This window comes from Heterocephalus glaber, unplaced genomic scaffold, assembly GCF_053883595.1.
Source record: "Heterocephalus glaber isolate CG9 unplaced genomic scaffold, H.glaber_assembly_v1.0 deba00001600, whole genome shotgun sequence".
NCBI classification, from domain to species: Eukaryota; Metazoa; Chordata; class Mammalia; order Rodentia; family Bathyergidae; genus Heterocephalus; species Heterocephalus glaber.
In genome coordinates, this window is record NW_028258372.1 from 3163420 (window position 1) to 3184190 (window position 20771).

Here is a 20771-nt window from a genome sequence, read left to right on the forward strand (position 1 = left end):
GGCCCTAAGGGGCAGTGGCTGCAGGTGGGAGGATGCTGTCACCGCAGACTACAGCTGGGTGGTCCCAGAAGATGAGGACTGGTGGCCGCCTGCAGGGAGCAGTGGCCTGAAGGTGACGGGACACTGTGCACACAGCACCTAGTGATTTTGATACGGGTTGTGGAATACTCGACAATTCCGACATACTGAAGGTGCCAGTTTGAATTCTGAAAGTTGTAAGAAAAGGAGTGAGACAGAAGGAAGAAGGAAAAAAGAAGGAAGAGAAGAAGGAGGAGGAAGAGGGGAGGAAGAGGAAGAAGACAAAGAAGAAGGGGAAGGAGAAAGAGAAGGAGAAGAAAGAATAAGGAGGAAGAGAAAGAGGAAGAAGAAAAGGGAAGGGAAGGGAATGAGGCAGAGAAGGGAGAAGAGAGGTCGAGCGGCTTGACAGTTTATGGTAAGTCGCCAGCAGAAGAGAAAGGAAGAGGGCACAGAATTTTAGGGTTCTATCCAGATGGAGGTGGAATGTTCAGTAGCCAGTCAATAAGTATTTACTGAGCACCTTGCTAGGTACTTGGGGCTGTGGAATTGAGCAAGGCAGAAAGTCAATCAAGCAGCTGGATTTTGTAGGAGGAAGAACTGAACTACAGCTATCTTCTACATGATCATAAGAACAATTCTGTTTCATTTTCAGATAAGACATGAAGGATGGTAAGGCAGCACCACACGGCTCGCCTGGGGCAGAGAGCTATCATAGGAGAACTGTATCTGTCAGGAACTCATATTCATAACCCCCTTCAGGGCTTCTTAAATCCCTTAATTAGAACCTTGATGGGTTTCTCTTTTAATTTTCCAACATAAGTTATACTAGCTATACTAAGTTAGACAAAATAATGAAAATAAGCCTTTTGTTACGGACGAGGAAAACACGCAATAAACAACTGCACATGATAATTTCAGGCGCAGAAGCACGCTGGGAAGATAAAAATCGGGCGGTGTGGCGGAGAGTGGCCGGTGGGCAGGCTGTCCCGGGGTGGCCCTGGGCCAGTATCAGCGACGGGGCGTGCGGACGAGGGCTCTGCCAGCAGGAGGAACGGCAGTGCCAGGCCCCGAGCAGCGGGCAGGCTGGACAAGGTCAGGGTGCGGGAAGAAGGGCGGTGCCCCAGGGATGCGGTGAACGCCGACGAAAGGTCAAAAGGGATGGCCGGGGCCAGAAGCTGCGCGGATGTGGTACGCTGTGAGAATTCAATGCAAAACTCAAAGGGCGTCCCACACACAGCCTTTCCGGTGTCCCCGGTGGTGGCCGCCACTTCCTCCTGCACCACGTTCCCCTGGGCCTGGTTCCTGCTGCAGGGTGGGTGGGGAGAGCCCCCCGCTCACCTCGCCCTAGCGCAAGCATAGTGCCCCGCCCATTACCAACATTTACCCTATGCCCACTGAATGAACATGTCCTTTATGCACTTTAAAAATGAAAAGACAAAAGATAGCTGTTCATGTTTGTTGTTAGGGGACAACACAGGACCCAGAGGGAGCTTCTATTAGTAGCTTAGCAATAAGCCAGTCAGGAGCTTTGTCTTCTGTTGCGTTTTCATGGGTTTAATCACAGGCAGCTGCTTTGGACCTGCCTTCGTGTGTGGTCTGTGAGCTGCCCACGGAGCTGAAAAAGGGACAGGCGACATAACCCACGGGGAAGTGCACGGGACAAGGGACTGGAATAGGATGCACCAGCTTGGGCCCGGGAAGACTCCGAGGCCGAGTGAACCACACTGACTTTTTCTTAGGGGAAATTGTGAACATTCCACTCAGCTGCTTTTTACAGTTAAGATGAGGAAACTGAAAAGACAGCTTACAAGTTCAAGAAAGTTCGGAGAAAAAATTTAAAAAGGAGGAAAGAAGTGAAATAGTGGTGGAACAAGGAACAAAGCTGGACAGAAGGAAGGAGGGAGGGAGGGAGGGAGAGAGAGAGAGAAACAGAGACAGAGAGATAGTCACAGAGACTGAAGACCATGGGTTGGGATAACAGAGTCACACGGAAAGGAAACAGAAAGAGTGAGGAAGAAAAGAAGGACCCATACTGGCAACCAGTACTTCAGACACACGGAAGGGCTTCAGCTGCCACAGAGGCTGGGCGGGTGAGCAAGCAGCCCCGGTGGCTGTCCTCACAGGGACCTCAGCTCTCCGCTCCACCCGTGCATATACCTGCCTTAGCGGGTGCTGCCACCTGGGTTCCTTTTAGGCATCTCAAACCCGGGCCTGCCCCTAGTTCCCTGATCTGTGGCGATGACCCCGCTGTCACGCAAGGCTTCTGCAGCCCAAGCCAGCCGCTTCAGCAGGTCTCTCTAAGGCTGCCTCCGGGTGGGGCTGCAAACCGAGTCTGGCTCCCACAGGCTGCCAGCTCCCCCAGCTCACACCTGCCTCGGATCCCTGGCCCCAGGCAGAGGCCAGAGCTACCACCTGATTTTACCAGGACACTTCTTTCTGCTGGCCAGGGGCCTTTGCTGCATTCCAGTGTAAGCCCCAAGAAGGATGCTTCAGGGGGACCACAGCACTGATAAGCTCCTGCTCTGTCACATCCCTGCATCTGTAGGGGAGAAGCTCCTAAGCCAGGTGATGCAGACAGGAACAGCTGGTGGAACAGGGAGGGCGGGTACCTAGGTCCGCTAAAGTGCTGAAGCCCTGGGGAGGATGGGAAGTTGGACAGCTCAGCAGAGGGGGCGCTGGCGGTGACTCCCCTTCTCTCCAGCTAATGCGCTGGTCTTAGTTACACGAGGCTTTCTTTTTCTTTTCTTTTTTTTTTGAGACAGAGGCAGATTTTTAGGTGGAATTAGGAAGCGAGAGAAGACAGGGCAGGGACTTCAGCTTGAGGAGCTGAAGGGGTACAGGAGTCTTTTCTAGCAGTTCATGACAAGCCAAGCTGGAAGGTGGTCTGGTGTCCCCACAGGCCCCCTCTCTTTCCTGGGGTTCCTGCTCTGCCTGGACTGGAAACCTATTCTCTCTCCTAGCTGACCTTTCCAGTTTCTAGGTTTTAATACTTACCACACCCTCGGTGAGATCTCAATCACCACAGGTAAAAGTGATCTCTGGCCCTCTCTGCACATTATCATTTATCACAGCACCTTGTTTATTCCTTTTTGATATCCATAAGACAGCTCCTTTGTCTGGGCTTCTCATTTCCCACCCATAAGATGAGTGCTTTTGCTCTGCCATGCATTTCAACCGTGATGTATTGCCTGCTACAGGCCTAAAGCAATGGTGCAAATGCTTTTTCTGCATCTATTGAGATGATCATATGGTTTTTGTCCTTGGCTCTATTGATATAGTGCATTACACTGATTGATTTGCATATGTTGAACCATCCCTGCATCCCTGGAATGAATCCCACTTGGTCAGGGTGTATGATCTTCTTGATGATCATCTGCATTCTATTTGCCAGTATCTTATTAAGGATTTTTGCATCTATGTTCATTAGTGAGATTGGCCTATAGTTTTCTTTTTTGGTAGGTCTTTCTCTGCTTTGGGGATCAAGGTGATGCTTGCTTCCAGGAATGAATTTGGGAGTATTGCTTCCCTTTCAATTTCATTGAAGAGTTTTAACAGTAGTGGCAGTAGTTCCTCTCTAAATGAATTGCAGAATTCAGCAGTGAAGCCATCTAGACCTGGGCTTTTCTTAGTTGGTAAGCTTTTAGTTATGTTTTTAATTTCATTGATTGATATTGGGTTGTTTAGAAAGTTTAGGTCTTCTTGGTTCAACTTTGGTAATTCATACATATCTAGGAATCTGTCCATTTCTTCTGTGTTTTCCATCTTATTGGTGTATAGGTTCTCCAAGTAGGTATTGATGATCCTCTGGATTTCTGCTGGGTTCATTGGTTTCTTTTTTTTTTCCCCCATTAAGTTTATTGGTACAAATGATTAGAATGAATAATCGAAAATGTAAAATAGGAAGAAGAGGTCCAAAGGGATAGGGTTAGTGGGAGGGGCAGGAGAAAGGAAAGAAGGGAAAGGAAAAATGATGAGAAATGGAAAAAACGGAAATAAAGTCTTTGTAAATAGGGAAGGGTGGAGGGCATGAAGGGAGGGCTAGGAATGGGGAAAAAATAAGAACCAAGATGCATTATGTAAAGGTACAATTCCCAATGAGAAATGTAATTGTGTTGTATACCTACAATGTACCAATAAAAGAATTTAATAAAAAAAAGTTTATTGGTACATTTTAGGTATAAAATATGGTTATATACATCACTGGGATCTTGTACCTTTATGTGAGTATCTTGGTTCTTATTTTTTTCCCCTTCACCCCCTTCTCCCTTCCCTATTTGCAAAGACTTTGTTTCCATTTTTTTCCTTTTCTCACATTTTTTCTTTTCCCTTCTTTCCTTTCCCATACCCCTCCCACTTCCCCTGCTCCTTTAGACCTTTATTTCCTATTACACAATATCAATTATACATTTTAAAAATTACAATATCAAGATCTAGGAGACATTACCACAGATTTTACATAATTTAAAAGGATATGGAAAGCATATTACAAAAATCTGTTTTGTGGGCCAGGGATTTAGCTCAGTGGTTTTGCCGCCTGCTGCACAAGTGCAAGGACCTGACTTCATTCTCCGGTACCCACCCCCCAAAAAAAATCTGTTTTGAAATAAATTTGACAACTTCTAAGAAGTACCTTGGAAGACAAATTAATGAAACTAACTCTGGAGGAAGTATAAATGTGAATAGCTCCTATTAAAGAAAGTATATTCCTACCTTGAAAACCTACCTATGTGACAACAGCCTCGTATGCATTTTAACTGATAAATTATATCAAACATTTAAAGCAGAAAAAAAGAGGAACACTTCTCCCCTCATTTTAGGAAATCAACACTGTGCTAATCCTAAAATTGGATTAAAGATAATGAAGAAAAAAGTATGAACATAGATAAAAATTTGTTTAACGAAACAAACTATTGGAAGTCAGATCTGGCAGGATGTAGAAAGTGGTTTTATTATAGGGATGGCAGTGTTGGTTCAGCATTGGAAGATCCACCCCCAAAAGTCATCATTTTAACAGAGAAAAGGAAAAAGCCAAATGATCCTGTCACTAGTTGCAGAAAAAGTATTGGACTAAATTCTACAGCTGTTCATGGTAAAAGCTATAAGGAGACTAGAAGTAGAACAGAACCTTCTCAACAGATTAAGGACATGTACTCCATACTTCCAGCAAAAATGCCTTATATGAATGGAGAAGATACAATGCTTTCTCCCTAAGGTGGGGAACAAGGGCATATATGCCTACTATTCATCTGTCCATTAAAGTTGGAAACATAGGCCTAAACCAAAAGAGTCTGGCAATAAAATGACACAATTGGGATAGGATTGGCAAGGTAGAAGCAAAATCTTTATATGTAGATGAAATGATCATCTACAGAAAAAATACTAAGAAATCTCTAAGAGCCCCTAGAACTTGTATTTGAATTTAGCAGAATTAGAAAACACAAGGTATATATAAAAATTCAGATCTATGAATACTTGCTATAAATGAAGAATTGGATATTGAAATTTAAAAGTTATGTAGAAGTACAAAGGACCTAGAAAAGTAAAAAGAAAAAAAACAGTTTGGAAGATGTTTAGTACCTAATTTTAAGACTTCTTCTAAAGCTATAGCAATCAAGGCAGTGTTGGTGTAAGGAAAGACATATAGATCATTGCAATAAAACAGAGAATCTAGTAATAGAATCACACATATATGGTCCACTGAGTTTTGAGATTATTTAACATTAACATTTTACAGAATATAAACTCAATTCAAGAGCTGAGGAAAAGGTAGTGCTTTCAGCAAATGGCACTAGAACACCTGGTATCTGTATATAAAAAATTAACCTCAAACCTTTATTTCCATACATAAAAATAACTTGAAAGGATCTATGAACCTAAATATGAAAGACTAAAACTATAAAACTTTAAGAAGAAATTATAAGGGAAAATATTTACGAATTTAGGGTAGGCAAGAACTTCCTAGGATACAAAAAACATGATATATAAAAGAAAAAAATTGATAAATGAGATTCCATCAAAATTTAGAACTTTAAATGACATCGCTAAGAAAATGAAAAGTAGTCCTTAAATAGACCATATTTCCAATGCATATAACCTATGACCAGAATATATAAAGAACACTTACAGCTCATTAATAGACAACCCAGTTAAAAAGTAGACACAAGAAGATGATAAACAGCTAGTATAGCACAAGGAAAGGTGTGCAACACTAGAATCAGAAAAATACTAATCAGTACAAGAAGAAGATTGAATTATACACTCACTAGGGAGATGAAGTTAAAAGTTTTAAAAGCCTTGTCATGACTTTTTCTTTTTGTTAGATTCTCCCCCTTTCTGTTGAATTTGTCACACCCAATGGATTCATTCTGCTGGGTTTCCTGGGGTTGTGATCCTCATTGCCTTTTCCTAGGATATTGTCTAAAAGTTTTTGGAGTGCTGGTTTGGTATTCATGAAGCTCCTGAGGTGCTCTTTATCATGAAAGTATCTTATTTCTCCATCAATTTTGAAAGACAGTTTTGCAGGGTACATCAATCTGGGTTGGAGGCTGTTTTCTTTTAGGGCTTGCAATACATCACTCCAAGCTCTTCTTGCCTTGAGGGTTTGCATTGAGAAGTCTGCTGTGATTCTGATGGGCTTTCCTTTGTATGTGATATGTTTCTTTTCTCTAACTGCTTGTAGAATTTTGTTCTTCTGTTGAGTTTCTGGAATCCTAACTATAATATGCCTATGTGTAGATTTTTTTGATCAAGGCTAGTTGGAGTCCTATATACCTCACTTATCTGTATGTCAAGTTCTTTTCCCCTCCTTGGGAAGTTTTCTGCCATAACTTCAGTGAACAGCTTTTTAAAGTCATTTGTACTCTCTCCTGTTTCTTCACTGACTCCAATCAGTCTTATGTTATTCTTCTTTGCATCGTCTAGCAGCTGCTGGATTGCTTTCTTGTGGTCCCTTACAATTTTAAAGCAATTTTTCTTTTCCTGGTCACTAATTGTAATCTTATCTTCTATATCTGAAATTCTGTCCTCACATTGGTTCATTCTGCTGTGTAGACTTTCAATGGAGTTTTTAATCTCCTGTAAATCTGTTTGTAATCTGTTTTATGGATTCTATTTGTTTCCTATGTTGGGATTCCATCATGATCCTCAGATTCTCTATTTTTTTAATCTGTGTCCTCTCCAGATTTATTAATCATGTCTTGCACTATGGGCACAATCTTTGCTGTTATCTGAGAAATTATTTTTGATTTCATTTTTTTCCAGATCTTCTTTTGTTTCCAGTTCAGGGAGTCCAGGTGGTTGAGTATCAGATTGTTTCATCTCCTTTCCCTTTGGGGTTGCTGTAGGTGATCTGGAAGTCTGTTTTTGAGGCTTGTTTATGTGTCTTCTCATTTCCACGGGGGGCAGGCATGGTACTGCCAGTGCCCGCAGGGCTCACCTCCTCTGCCCAAGGAGCAGTGGAATGTGGGGAGCCTCCTCCTGGGCGCTGGGATTGGCTCACTTCCTCTGCCCAAGGAGCAGTGGAATGGCAGTGGGGAGCCTCCTCTTGGGAGCTGGGATTGGCTCACCTCCTCTGCCCTACGAGCGGTGGCATGGCGGCCTGGGTCCATTGTAATTTCATCCTTTTCATTCTTTTTTAATTTTTTTAATTTTTCTTTTATTTATTTTTTTTACCCCATTAACTTTATTGGTACATTTTAGGTATAAAATACAGTTACATTCATCATTGGGATCTTGTACCATTACATGAGTCTCTTGGTTCTTATTTTTTTCCCCTTCCCTTGCCCTCCCTTCACCCCCTCCACCCTTCCCTATTTGCAAAGACCTTGTTTCCATTTTTTTCCTCTTCTCATATTTTTTCCTTTCCCTTTTTTCCCTTCCCCTACCCCTCCCAATTCCCCTGCTCTTTTTCCCCTTTTCTTCCTGTTACACAATATCAGTTATACATTTTTAAAATTACAATATTAAGATCTAGGAGACATTACCACAGATTTTACAGAATTTAAAAGGATATAGAAAGCATATTACAAAAATCTTTTTTGAAATAAATTTGACAACTTCTAAGAAGTACCTTGGAAGACAAATTAATGAAACTAACTCTGGAGGAAATATAAAATTTGAATAGCACCTATTAAAGAAAGTATATTCCTAGCTTGAAAACCTACCTATATGACAACAGCAGGCTCATAAACATTTTAACTGATAAATTATATCAAACAATTAAAGTAGAAAAAAGAAGGAAGACTTCTCCCCTCATTTTAGGAACTCAACATTGTGCTAATTCTAAAACTGGCTAAAGATAGTACAAGAAAAAGTATGAACATAGATAGAAATTTGTTTAACAAAACAAACTGTTAGAAGTCAGATCTGGCAGGATGTAGAAAGTGGTTTTGTTATAGGAATGGCAGTGTTGGTTCAGCATTGGAAGATCCATCCCCAAAAGTCATCATTTTAACAGAGGAAAGGAAAAAGCCATATGATCCTGTCACTAGTTGCAGAAAAAGTATTGGACTAAATTCTACAGCTGTTCATGGTAAAAGCTATAAGGAGACTAGAGGTAGAACAGAACCTTCTCAACAGATTAAAGACATGTACTCCATACTTACAGGGAGAACACCTTATATGAATGGAGAAGATACAATGCTTTTTCCTTAAGGTGGGGAACAAGGGCACATATGCTTAATCTTTATCTGTCCATTAAACTTTGAAACTTAGGCCCCATCAAAAGAGTCTAGCAATAAAATGACACAACTAGGATAGGATTGGCACGGCAGAAGCAAAATCTTTATATGTAGATGAAATGATCATCTACCAAGAAAATACTAAGAAATCTCTAGGAGCCCCTAGAACTTGTACTTGAATTTAGCAGAATGAGAAAACACAAGGTATATATAAAAATTCAGGTCTGTGTATACTTGCTATAAATGAAGAATTGGATATTGAAATTTAAAAGTTATGTAGGAGTACAAAGGACCTACAAAAGTTAAAAACAAAAACAAAAACAGTGTTGTAAGATGTTTAGTACCTAATTTTAAGACTTCTTCTAAAGCTACAGTAATCAAGGCAGTGTGGGTGTAAGGAAAGACATATAGATCATTTGAATAAAATAGAGAATCTAGAAATAGAACCACACATATATGGTCCACTGAGTTTTGAAAGATTATTTAACATTAGCATTTTATAGAATATAAACTCAACTCAAGAGCTGAGGAAGAGATAGTGTTTTCAGCAAATGGCACTAGAACACCTGGTATCCATATATAAAAAATTAACCTCAACCTTTTATTTCCATACATGAAAATAACTTGAAGGGATCTATGAACCTAAATAAGAAAGCCTAAAAGTATGAAAATTTAAGAAGAAATTATAAGGGAAAATATTTATGAATTCAGGGTAGGCAGGAACTACCTAGTATACAAAAGACATGATGTATAAAAGAAAAAATTTGATAAATGAGATTCCATCAAAATTTAGAACTTTAAATGATATCATTAAAATGAAAAGTAGTCCTTAAACAGACCATATTTCCAATGCATATAACCTATGACCAGAATATATAAAGAACTCTTACAGCTCATTAATAAACAACCCAATTAAAATGTAGATGTAAGATGATAAATAGCCAGTATAGCACAAGGAAAGGTGTGCAACTCTAGAATCAGAAAAATACTAATCAGTACAATAGTAAGACTGAGTTATACACTCATTAGGGAGATGAAGTTAAAAGTTTTAAAAGCCTTGTCATGACTTTTTCTTTTTGTTGGATTCTCCCCCTTTGTGTTGAATTTGTCACACCCAATGGATTCATTCTGCTGGGTTTCCTGGGGTTGTGATCCTCATTGTCTTTTCCTAGGGTATTGTCTAAAATGTTTTGGAGTGCTGGTTTGGTATTCATGAAGCTCCTGAGGTGCTCTTTATCATGAAAGTATCTTATTTCTCCATCAATTTTGAAAGACAGTTTTGCAGGGTACATCAATCTGGGTTGGAGGCTGTTTTCCTTTAGGGCTTGAAATACATCACTCCAAGCTCTTCTTGCCTCGAGGGTTTGCATTGAGAAGTCTGCTGTGATTCTGATGGGCTTTCCTTTGTATGTGATATGTTTCTTTTTTCTCACTGCTTGTAGAATTTTGTTCTTCTGTTGGATTTCTGGAATCCTAACTATTATATGCCTATGTGTAGATTTTTTTTGATTAAGGCTAGCTGGAGTCCTATATGCCTCACTTATCTGTATGTCAAGTTCTTTTCCCCTCCTTGGGAAGTTTTCTGCCATCACTTCTGTGAACAGTTTTTTATGTCATCTGCACTCTCTCCTCTTTCTTCATTGACTCCAATCAGTCTTATGTTATTCTTCTTTGCATCATCTAGCAGCTGCTGGATTGATTTCTCATGTTCCCTTACAATTTTAAAGCAATTTTTCTTTTCCTCCTCACTAATTGCAATCTTATCTTCCATATGTGAAATTCTATCCTCACATTGGTTCATTCTGCTGTGCAGACTTTCAATGGAGTTTTTAGTCTCTTGGAAATCTGTTTGTATCTGTTTTATGGATTCCATTTGTTTCCTATGTTGGGATTCCATCATGTTCCTCAGATCCTCTATTTTTTTTATCTGTGTCCTCTCTAGATTTATTAATCATGTCTTGCACCATGAGAAAAATCTTTGCTGTTATCTGAGTAATTATTTCTGATTTCATCTTTCCCAGATCCTCTTTTGTTTCCAGTTCAGTGAGTCCAGGTGGTTGAGTATCAGATTGTTCCATTTCGTTTCCCTTTGGGGTTGCTGTAGGTGATCTGGAAGTCTGTTTTTGAGGCTTGTTTGTGTGTTTTCTCATTTCCACGGGGTGGGGGGTGCTTCTGGTACCCACGCAGCTCACCTTCTCTGCCCTAGGAGCTTAGGATGGCAGCGGGGGAGCTTCCTTCCAGCTTCTGGAACCAGCTCACCTTCTCTGCCCTAGGAGCCTGGGATGGAGGTGGAGAGCTTCCTTCCGGGTGCTGGGACCGGCTGAGCTTCTCTCCTTTTCATTCTTAATTGTATGGATTTGGGGCTTTTCATTCCTTTTTTTTGATAAGGTTGGCTAAGGGTTTGTCAAATTTGTTCATTCTTTCGAAGAACCAATTCTTTGCTTCACTGATTTTTTGTATTGTTCTCCCAGTCTCCATTGCATTGATTTCTGCTCTGATCTTTATAATTTCCTCCCTTGTATGAGCTTTGGGTTTGTTCTCTTCTTTTTCTAGAAGCTTGAGGTTCAGCATCAGGTTGTTTAATTGGGCTCACTCTGTTTTTCTAATATGAGTATTCAGTGCTATGAATTTTCCTAAGACTGCTTTCACTGTGTCCCATAGATACTGATATGTTGTATTGGCATTGTCATTTAATTGTAGGAACTGTCTGATTTCTTCTTTAATTTCCTCTGTGACCCATTAGTTATTCACAAGTGTGTTGTTCAATTTCCATGTGTTTATGAAATTCTTGTGGTTTCTTTTGCTATTGATCTCCAATTTCATCACACTATGGTCTGATCATATACATGGGATAACTTCAATTCCTTTGCACTTACTTAAACATGTTTTATGAGCGAGTATGTGGTCTATTCTGGAGAAGGAACCATGTGCAGATGGAAAGAATGTTTATTCTGAGTTTGTGGGGTGAACACTCTTTAAACATCTGTTAAATTCATTTGCTCAAGAGTTTGAGTTCTAGTATTTTGTTGTTTGTTTTTTGTCTAGTTGATCTATATATTTGTGATAGTGGGGTGTTGACCTCTCCCACTACAACTGTATTAGTGCTTATTTCATTTTCCATGTCCATTAGTATTTGTTTTATATAGTTGGGCGCACTAGTGTTTGGTGCATATATATTATTGTCATTTCTTTCTCTTGGATTGTTCCTTTTATAAGGATGTAGTGTCCTTCTTTGTCTCCCTTGATCAGTGCTGGTTAGAAATCCACTTGTTCTGCAAAGAGTATAGCTACTCTTCCTCTTTTTCAGGTTCCTGTCGCATGGAGTATTGTTTTCCACCCTTCAACTTTCAGTCTTTGAGTTTCTTTTTGAATTAAGTATGTTTCTTGTATGCAGCATATTGTTGGATTTTGCTTCTTGACCCATTCTTCCAGTCTATTTCTTTTGATTGGTGAATTGAGACCATTAACATTGATGGTTATACCTGATATGTATTGACTTATCATTGTCATGACTTTTTCTTTATGGTAGATTCTCCCATTTTGGGTTTAATTTCTTGTCGTGCCTAATGGATTCATTCTGCTGGGCTTCCTGGGGTTGTGATTCTCATTGTCTTTTCCTAGGATATTGTTTAAAATTCTTTGGAGTGCTGGTTTGGTATTCATGAATTTCCTAAGGTGCTCTCTGTCATGAAAGTATCTTATTTCTCCATCAATTTTGAAAGATAGTTTTTTAGGGTATATCAATCTGGGTTGGAGGCTGTTTTCCTTTAGAGCTTGAAATACGTCACTCTAAGCTCTTCTTGCCTTGAGCGTTTGTGCTGAGAAGTCTTCTGTGACTGTGATGGGCTTTCCTTTGTATGTGATATGTTTCTTTTCTCTAACTGCTAGTAGAATTTTGTTCTTCTGTTGGGTTTCTGGAATCTTAACTCTTATATGCTTCAGTGTAGATTTTTTTGATCAAGGCTGTTGGAGTCCTGTATGCCTCAGTTATCTGTATGTCAAGTTCTTTCCCCCTACTTGGGAAGTTTTTTACCATTACTTCTATATTCAATTTTTTAATGTTATCTAAACCCTCTTCTTTTTCTTCATTGACTCCGATCAGTCTATATTATTCTTCTTTGCATCCTCTACCAGCTGCTTGATTGATTTCTCATGGTCCCTTACTTTTTTTGAGAAATTTTTCTTTTCCTGGTCAGTAATTGCAATCCTCCTATTTTCTATATCTGAAATTCTATCCTCACACTCACTCATTCTGCTCTGTAAACTTTCCATGGAATGTTTTAATCTCTTGGAAAGGTTTGTTATATGGATTCCATTTGTTTCCTATGGTGGGATTTCATCATGTTCCTCAGCTCCTGTATTTTTTTTTAATCTGTGTCCTCTCTAGATTTATTAATCATGTCTTGCACTATGAGCACAATCTCTGTTGTTATCTGAGAAATTATTTCTGATTTTATTTTTTCCAGATCCTCTTTTGTTGCCAGTACAGAGAGTCCAGGTGGTTGAGTATCAGATTGTTCCATCTCGTTTCCCTTTTGGGTTGCTTTAGGTGACCTGGAAGTCTGGTTTTGAGACTTATTTACATGTCTTCTCATTTCAATTGATGCATCCTGCTGTGCCTTTGTTGAGGCAACTTTTTGCTCAACCAGTGATCTTCAATTCTCAGCCAGCCACTGAACAACCTTTTCTCTGCTGCTCACCAGTGTACCAATTCCTGGGTTCAGAATGGTTGGCTTCTGGGTCCCTGAGCTGACCTATTGTTTGGACAGGGTTCTGGCTGGGGCCTGTGCCCAGTTGGGATGGTATCTGGGTGTGCCTCTGGCTAGGGCCTGCCCCTCTATGTAGCTGTTGTCTGGGAGGGTTTTTGGCTCAGAGATATGCACCCCAGACCATGGCGTCTGAGCAGGTTTCTGGCTAGGGTCTCCATGCATTTACCAATGATAGGGGGAGGACCTCTGGATGAAGCTTGTGCACCTGTGCAGCTCTTTTCTGGGCTGCCCTTTGGCTTGGGCTCTTGTGTCCATGTCACTGGTGTCTGGGCCGGGCCCTGGCTGGGATCTGCCTGCAGCCGAGTGGCTGTGGTCCACACCACTGCTCACCAGGATCTGCCTAAGACTAGTACTATTGGAAGTCATTTTGTCAAGAACTACAATCCACTTTTTTTCAATTAAAATATGAAAGCCAGGAAGTAAGAAAAATAGGGCTATAAAATTCACCTAAGTGAATCTTTGTTAATACAGTTGTTAAACACATTTCCTAGGTATGACTAAGCCCTCCAAGAAACATTTTCAGTGCAACATTTAAAAATTTGGTTAAAGGACACAAAATCTGTATGTACATAATCAACAAGCTTTGCCAATTAGAATTTTACCTTATGAAAAAACAAAACCAGAAGCAACCCTCCATGGTTCAAAGTGGAATTTTTCTGCATTATTTTCATAATCAATGGCATATTTTCAACCACCATGAGGGTAGTGTCAGAAATATTACTAAATCGGTGTGGACCACCTTGGGGAAAGCTTGCTCTGTGACCAAGCCTACCATAAAGAATGAGTGTTTGTGACCAGGTTTTGGGGTGTAACTCATCTGCCCCATGGCTCCTAAGTTCAGGTGAGGAAACAGAGGTATACTAAGTTCTCCCTACATGCGCTAGTAGGTTGTGAAAAATAATGGTGATGACAATGATATCAGCTCACATTACTGAACTTACATGTGTAAGTTTTGATGAAGAAACTACACTACTTTTTGGGAGCAATGCTACATAATTTTAGGGGAAAATCATTTGATTAGGCCTAGTTCTCCGGCCTACAGGCCAGCTATGGCATTTTGAGACATAATTCCATTTTGTCCTTCGGTCACAACTGAGACTTCAATGATCTGGTGATGCTGTGATGCTCCAGGACAAGATTACACCAGCTGAAGACATCCTTGGAGGAACAAAATCTTCATCTACTCAGTTCCCCATTGTTCTTGGACTGTTACACTTTGTTTATCCCGATGTACTGAACTCTCTGCAAGTCACTTGTTACACTTGGTTTATCCTTATGTACTGAATAAAAGGTGTGGTAAGCTGGAGCCTTTCGTCTTTGCTGCCCAGAGCAGCACTGATCAAGCCCAAAGCTCAGCTTCTTATCCAAGTCTCATTTTTTCTACCTTTCTTGTATATTATGTTAATTCACCTTGTGCTGCCATGGCTTGCAAGAGACTAGGACTTACTTCAGAGGTTCTAGTAACATCCCCTTTCCCTGTTCCCTACAACTACTTTCACTCTGCCCACCCTTCCTCCATCATACATGTAGCCCATGCCAAACTATTTCCAGTTACTGGAGAGATGACCCCAGGAAGTAACTTCTTCACAGGGCTGTCCTGACCACAGATGGACAGTTTTAGTGTCAGAAAATTCTTGCTTGCATTGATGGAAATCCCTTCCCCTGTAATTTCCAATCATTATTCCAGTTCTCATATGGTAAGACTTTTAAGACTTGATGGCTAAATACACTGTAGTTTGTGAATACATGCATCCATTTAATACTGTCTTTTAAGCATCTAATTATGCCAGGCACTCAAGTAGGTGCTGGGATTTCACGTAATTAATCCATAGTCAGATGATACCCCATCCTGATTCTCTATATGGGTTCCTAGACACACCTGAGGGGCTTTAAAACCAGTGTGTGGGGAGGCAGGAAGTGGGGTTGGGGGTTTAAAAGAAGGGTGGTGTTATCCCTGAGAGACTGAATACACAGATGTAGAATAGCCAGCCCATATACATAAACAGAACTTTCACCCACAACCCGCAGTGGCAGATCCAGGAAACCAACCCGTTATCTGCAGCAATCATTCCAGGGAGCCAAACAATCATCCAGTAGCAATCAGCCCTAAACAGACAGGACTTGACTAATAATTGCCAGTTTCCCTAATTTTTGCACCTTAGGATAAACCAGAGAAAGCAAATATGCTCCTCTTATCTACTCACTAGTCACAAGGATGCCCTGCTTCTACTTTGCTCATATGCAATCTACCTGCTAAGAGCTTACTTGAAGACTTTTTTCCACCATGAAGAAGCTTTCCCACTCCCCTGCCTTTGCTTTTTTTAAATTAAAAAAATTTTTTTTAAATTTTGAGACAAAGTCTTGCTTTGTTTCCAGATAGGTCTTCAACTCAAGAGAGCCTTCTGCCTCAGCCTCCTAAGTAGTTTCCACTGCACCCACTTCAAATGCTTTTTTCCTTTCCTCCAAAATGTTGGGATAAACAATTCAGAATCTTGCACATGCCAGGCAAGTGCTCTACCACTGAGCCACATCCCAGGTCCCCTCTGCCTGCCTTGGAGTGCCTGCCACAGCCTTTTCTTATTTTCACATGAGTGGTCTTCATTATTTCCACACTCTGTTTAATTTCCTCCTGTTCTGATTAACTTGTTGAAACCCTCAGTCTTGTTTCTAAAAACCAATGTTTTAGCTATGTGTCCCAGATTTGTACCACTTACAAATTCGGTTAATTGGCCACTAGGTATCACCACTGATAATAACCTTGAACAGCAAGAGTTAAATGTGTAACTAGTCCATGTCTCCAGGACACAGCATAAAGCCCTATGGCAAGACATAACGATCTCCCTGCAAAGATCACAGTCACTAGTCCCTGCCCTTTGGGTGCCACTGCCCTCCTTGCTGAACTTCGAACTAGGACGTATGTTTATGAGCAAACCTAGGGGGATTTATGACATCTCTGCCAAAGGCAAGAAATAAGCACCAGTGCCCTTGGCATCCCCTGTTCTTCTGACCTGGAAAACTTATTGTTTCCTTGTCGTCAACTCTACGGCTACATTGCATTGAGCGATAACCTGATGCAGGTGTGGTGCTAGGTGCATTTCTTTATCCTATTTGGTCCCCCTATCAATTGCATGAGGTCATTATTATTAGTTTAATTTGTAGAAATGAATAAATGGGAACTCAGGGATGAATGATAACTTGCTTTGGGTCATATAAGAGCTAGAAAAAATTTCAATTTAAATTCTGACTCCAATCAGTGGGTTACACGGCCAAAAAGCAAGCCTAGTAATAGGCACCTAAAATAATGAATCTAGCAAAACAGCAAATCTGGAGTCAGCCTCTGTTTTCCGAAATACAGTGCCTGTCGGAGTACAGGTGTTATGGTTTGGGTTTGGATGTCCCCCCAAAGCCTCCTGTGGTCATAGGCTTGATCTAGAGTATGTGAAGCTGGAACTGATTCATGCTGTAATGCTAGGCTCAAGGGAACTGGAATTAAGGGCGTGAGTGCTACCCATCCTAAGTGGTCTGAGTAGGATAAAAGGGGCAGGGAGATCCTGTTAAGGTTCCTTGTTGCCTTTGCTGCCTTGTACACACCATGTTGTTTCTCCTCTGCAATGCCTGTCTGCCATTCACCCTGCCTTGGAGCCAGCCTATGATGGACTGAAACCTCTATGAACTGTAAGCCAAATAAACCCCTTCCCTTCTAACTTTGGGTCTTGGGTATTTTGTCTCAGCAATGACAGTAAAGTAACTAATACAACAAGCAATGGGGAGGCTGCTTTTGAAGTATATTTGAATCTTGGGCAACATATTTAAGAGGGAGTTTAGCTAGATATATTATAACTACAGAGGGAGAAGGAGGAGGAGGAGGAAGAAGAGGAGAAGGTAAGGGGGGAGGAAGAAGAAAAAGAAGAAGGAAGGGGCGGGGGTAGGGGGGAGAGAAGGGATTGGGGGCAGGTGAAAGAGAAGAAGGAGAAGAGGAGGAAGAGGAGGAAGAGGAAGAGGAGGAAGAGGAGGAGGAGGGGGAGGAGGAGGAGGAAGACAGCTCGGGCCAACATGTCACTCAGAACATATTCAGGAACCAGAGGTTGGAAGGACATATGAGGAAAAATCTCAGAAATAAATTTCACTTATGAACGACCTACTGACTAAATCTCAGGAAGGGCAAAAGAAGAGGGCAAATGATGCTCTTATTTTTTCATGTAATTGTGTATATTGAAACTACATCAGACAATAAACTGGTTTTGTAAGAATGTTTCCAGTAGAAGAATAAGGAAAAGGACTTCCTACTTATGTTCTTTTGGAATAATATTATTTGCCAAATTGTCATTTTATTTTTATTTTTATTTTTTATTTTTGGTACCAAGGATCGAACTTGGGACCTTGCACTTGCAAGGCAGGCGGCAGAACCACTGAGCTAAATCCCTGGCCCCATCATTTTAAAAATTGTACAAAATATGTATGATTTTGTTACTGAAAATGCAGTCTGCTAACATAGTTATTTTATTAAAAATGGAGCTTCCACTCCCTCATTTATTGTAGAGTGCATATGCAAACAAAGATGATCTTTCTGAGTGGCAGAGGTAATCTTTTAAATCAATAAAGGGAGAATTAATCATTTGTTTTCTGTCATTCCATGGTTCCTAAGGAATATTAATTATTCTCTGCTGTATTTGTCGTTGAATTCCCTTTTGCTTTGTTTCTTTTCCATTTTGATTCTAGTAACAAAGGCACCACTTTCCTAGGAGCTAAGAGGTCCTTGCAGCTCATTAAGTTCTGAGGAAAGTGTCAGCTCAGCACTAGCACTGAACAGGATCAACAGTGTGGGCTCCGTGACAGTGACCTCCTGCCCACTGGCAGCCACACCAGGTCTTCAGGACTCCATCGCAGTGCTTCTGCGTTTAATTGAAAGTAAAGGGAACAAGAAGAGGGAATCACAGACACCTGAAGTCTTGGTGTTCACTCTCATTATTATTGTCAGGGTACAATCTCAGTCCCTACGGAGGCCAGAAAGAAGAGACGAGACTTCATGAGGCAGAGGAAGTGTGACTCGCATCACCGGCCCACGAAAGGATTACTGTTAGAAAGAGTAGCTGGAATGAAATCACTAGCCTTGGGTCCAGAGAAGAACCATCACTGTCCAGGTACCTGAGCTGTCTTTCCAGCAGCCCACTGGACACCAGCGCTCATCCTGATGACAATCTCTGTTTTTACCGATGGTGTGGTCCCTCTCCCAGCTGGTCCAGTCCTAGGTTCTGGAAGCAATGCCTCCAGCTCCCTCGGGCTCCTCACAGCCCACAAGTCACTGTGACAGCTCTGCCAGGCCTCTCCTGTCACATCCTCCTTCCACTTCTCATAGTCACAATCTTAGTCAGGGATCTCCAGAGAAATGGCACCAATAGGACATATATCATCTCCCGGTATCCCCTGGGGATTGAGTCTAAGAAACTTCATGGACAGTAAAAGCTGCAGAAGCTCCAGTCCCTCACATCCAATGCCCTGGCACTTACGTATCATTTACATACATCCTCCTGTGTACTCTGAATCATCTCCAGTTTATTTGGAATACCCAATAAATGTTACATACATAGGTGCTACACTGTATTGTTTAGGGAACAATGACAAGAAGAAAACCTGCATATGATCAATACAGATGAGATATTTTTTGAGTATTCTGGAACTGAGGTTGCTGGGATCCATGGAGGCTGCATATAGGGTAAGTGACCGAACAGCCCGCTGGCCCTGGCCCCTTGCCTCAGTGATCCCATCTGATGGTGAGAGGCTGTGTAGAGCAGCATTTGTGTAAATTAGTAGGCTTCGGGAACACTTGATCCATAAAGTGAACTGTGGAAAGAGTTTTATGGTCAAGTAGGCTTGACAGATGCTGCATACTCTCTGCCGTCTTAGAGATCCACACAGCCCACAGGCATGTTAAACACCCAGGAGTCCCAGAATGAAGAAACCTATTTAAATGAAGCCCACAGTTTCTCAATCTTAGGTTGAGCAGAGTCCGCTTCTCCAGTAGTAATTGCGACTATCTCACCGAAACAACATTTCATAAAGCACGCCATTGGAAAACACTACACTGGTCTTATTCTCTGATGTAATCTCCAGCTCCAGAGTTAAATGTTTCAGTGACTGCAGACACCAAGCAGACCCTGGGCTGGTTGGTGTGTTCCTCACTCCTATGATGGGAGCAGATCTGTGCAGACTGCCGCGCCTGGCACCACCTGCCCCACACTGCTACATGGCTCAGTCACCGGTCTCTTACTGCTCCCACATGCTCTGCTGATTTCACATATGTCTTTTACTTCTTTTCACATTCACAGAGTTGAAAGAGGCCCATTCTTGTTTGTTGTAATTATATGTACACTGTTCAAAACTCTCCCTTCTGCAGAGCTACTTGGTTCTACTGACGAAGGAACCTATTACATCCCACCTTCAACTCCAGGCTAATAGCTAATCTAAGAAGGTTTGTTCCAAATATTATCAGTGCAACTTTTTCTAAAAGTGTGAATTTCACCTTTTCGTTCCCAGCTTCTCCTATTCAGCATCCCACCTCCGGAGCCCTGTGGTTTGAAGTGTGTGTACTTTCCTTTCAGCTTCACATGCTGGTTAGTCTTTTGTTTGCTTTGTGTTTTTCCTTTCCTCCTTGGTGTTCTGCCACACTCCTGAGATGCAGAACTCCAGATGCCTGGGTGGGAAGCTTTAGGAAGCTTTCTCTTTCTTTCCACAGGGCTCCCTGCAGCTAAGAATTCTAAGGGAGGCCCTGATGGATCAACAGGAGGTGAGAAGTACAGAGGCAAACACAGGGGACCTTCGTCTTTGAAATTCAACTCAGATTAAGTGAGTTTGTAGACCTCAAGTCGTGAGCGGGAGTAGCTCTTATTCCATGGCCACCATGTCATCAAGGGTTTACAGTGGGAAAGAGGTGAATGAGCAAAGGATTTCCTAATGAATAGTGTTGCTAATTTTTCTTAGAGAAAAGCACAAGAGAGAGGAAATCTATAAGTATCATGGCATGATCATGAAAGAAAGTGATACACACACACACACGCACATACACACACAAGCAGTGGCTGGCATATGAATAGTAATTTTGGAAAAGATTTCTTTCACCTACCTTGTTCCACTTCCCTGACCTCCAAGGAGACTAACCTGCTATCAAATTCACAGCCAAAAGAACACAGATTTCCACAAAAGAAGTTCATATGGCAAGTCCCATATGGCTTGAAATCACTATGGCTTAAACATTTCCCACAACATTTACTTTTTATGCACTCTTGCTGCCTTTCTCCAGCCAGCCCAA

The 20771-nt window shown here is 41.3% G+C and overlaps 1 protein-coding gene across 5 annotated transcripts in view; it reads right to left on the reverse strand.

Moving 5' to 3' along the window:
• The window catches only part of Pld5 (phospholipase D family member 5), a 365640-nt gene that overhangs the window by 66287 nt on the left and 278582 nt on the right, over positions 1–20771 (reverse strand). The window lies entirely within an intron of this gene.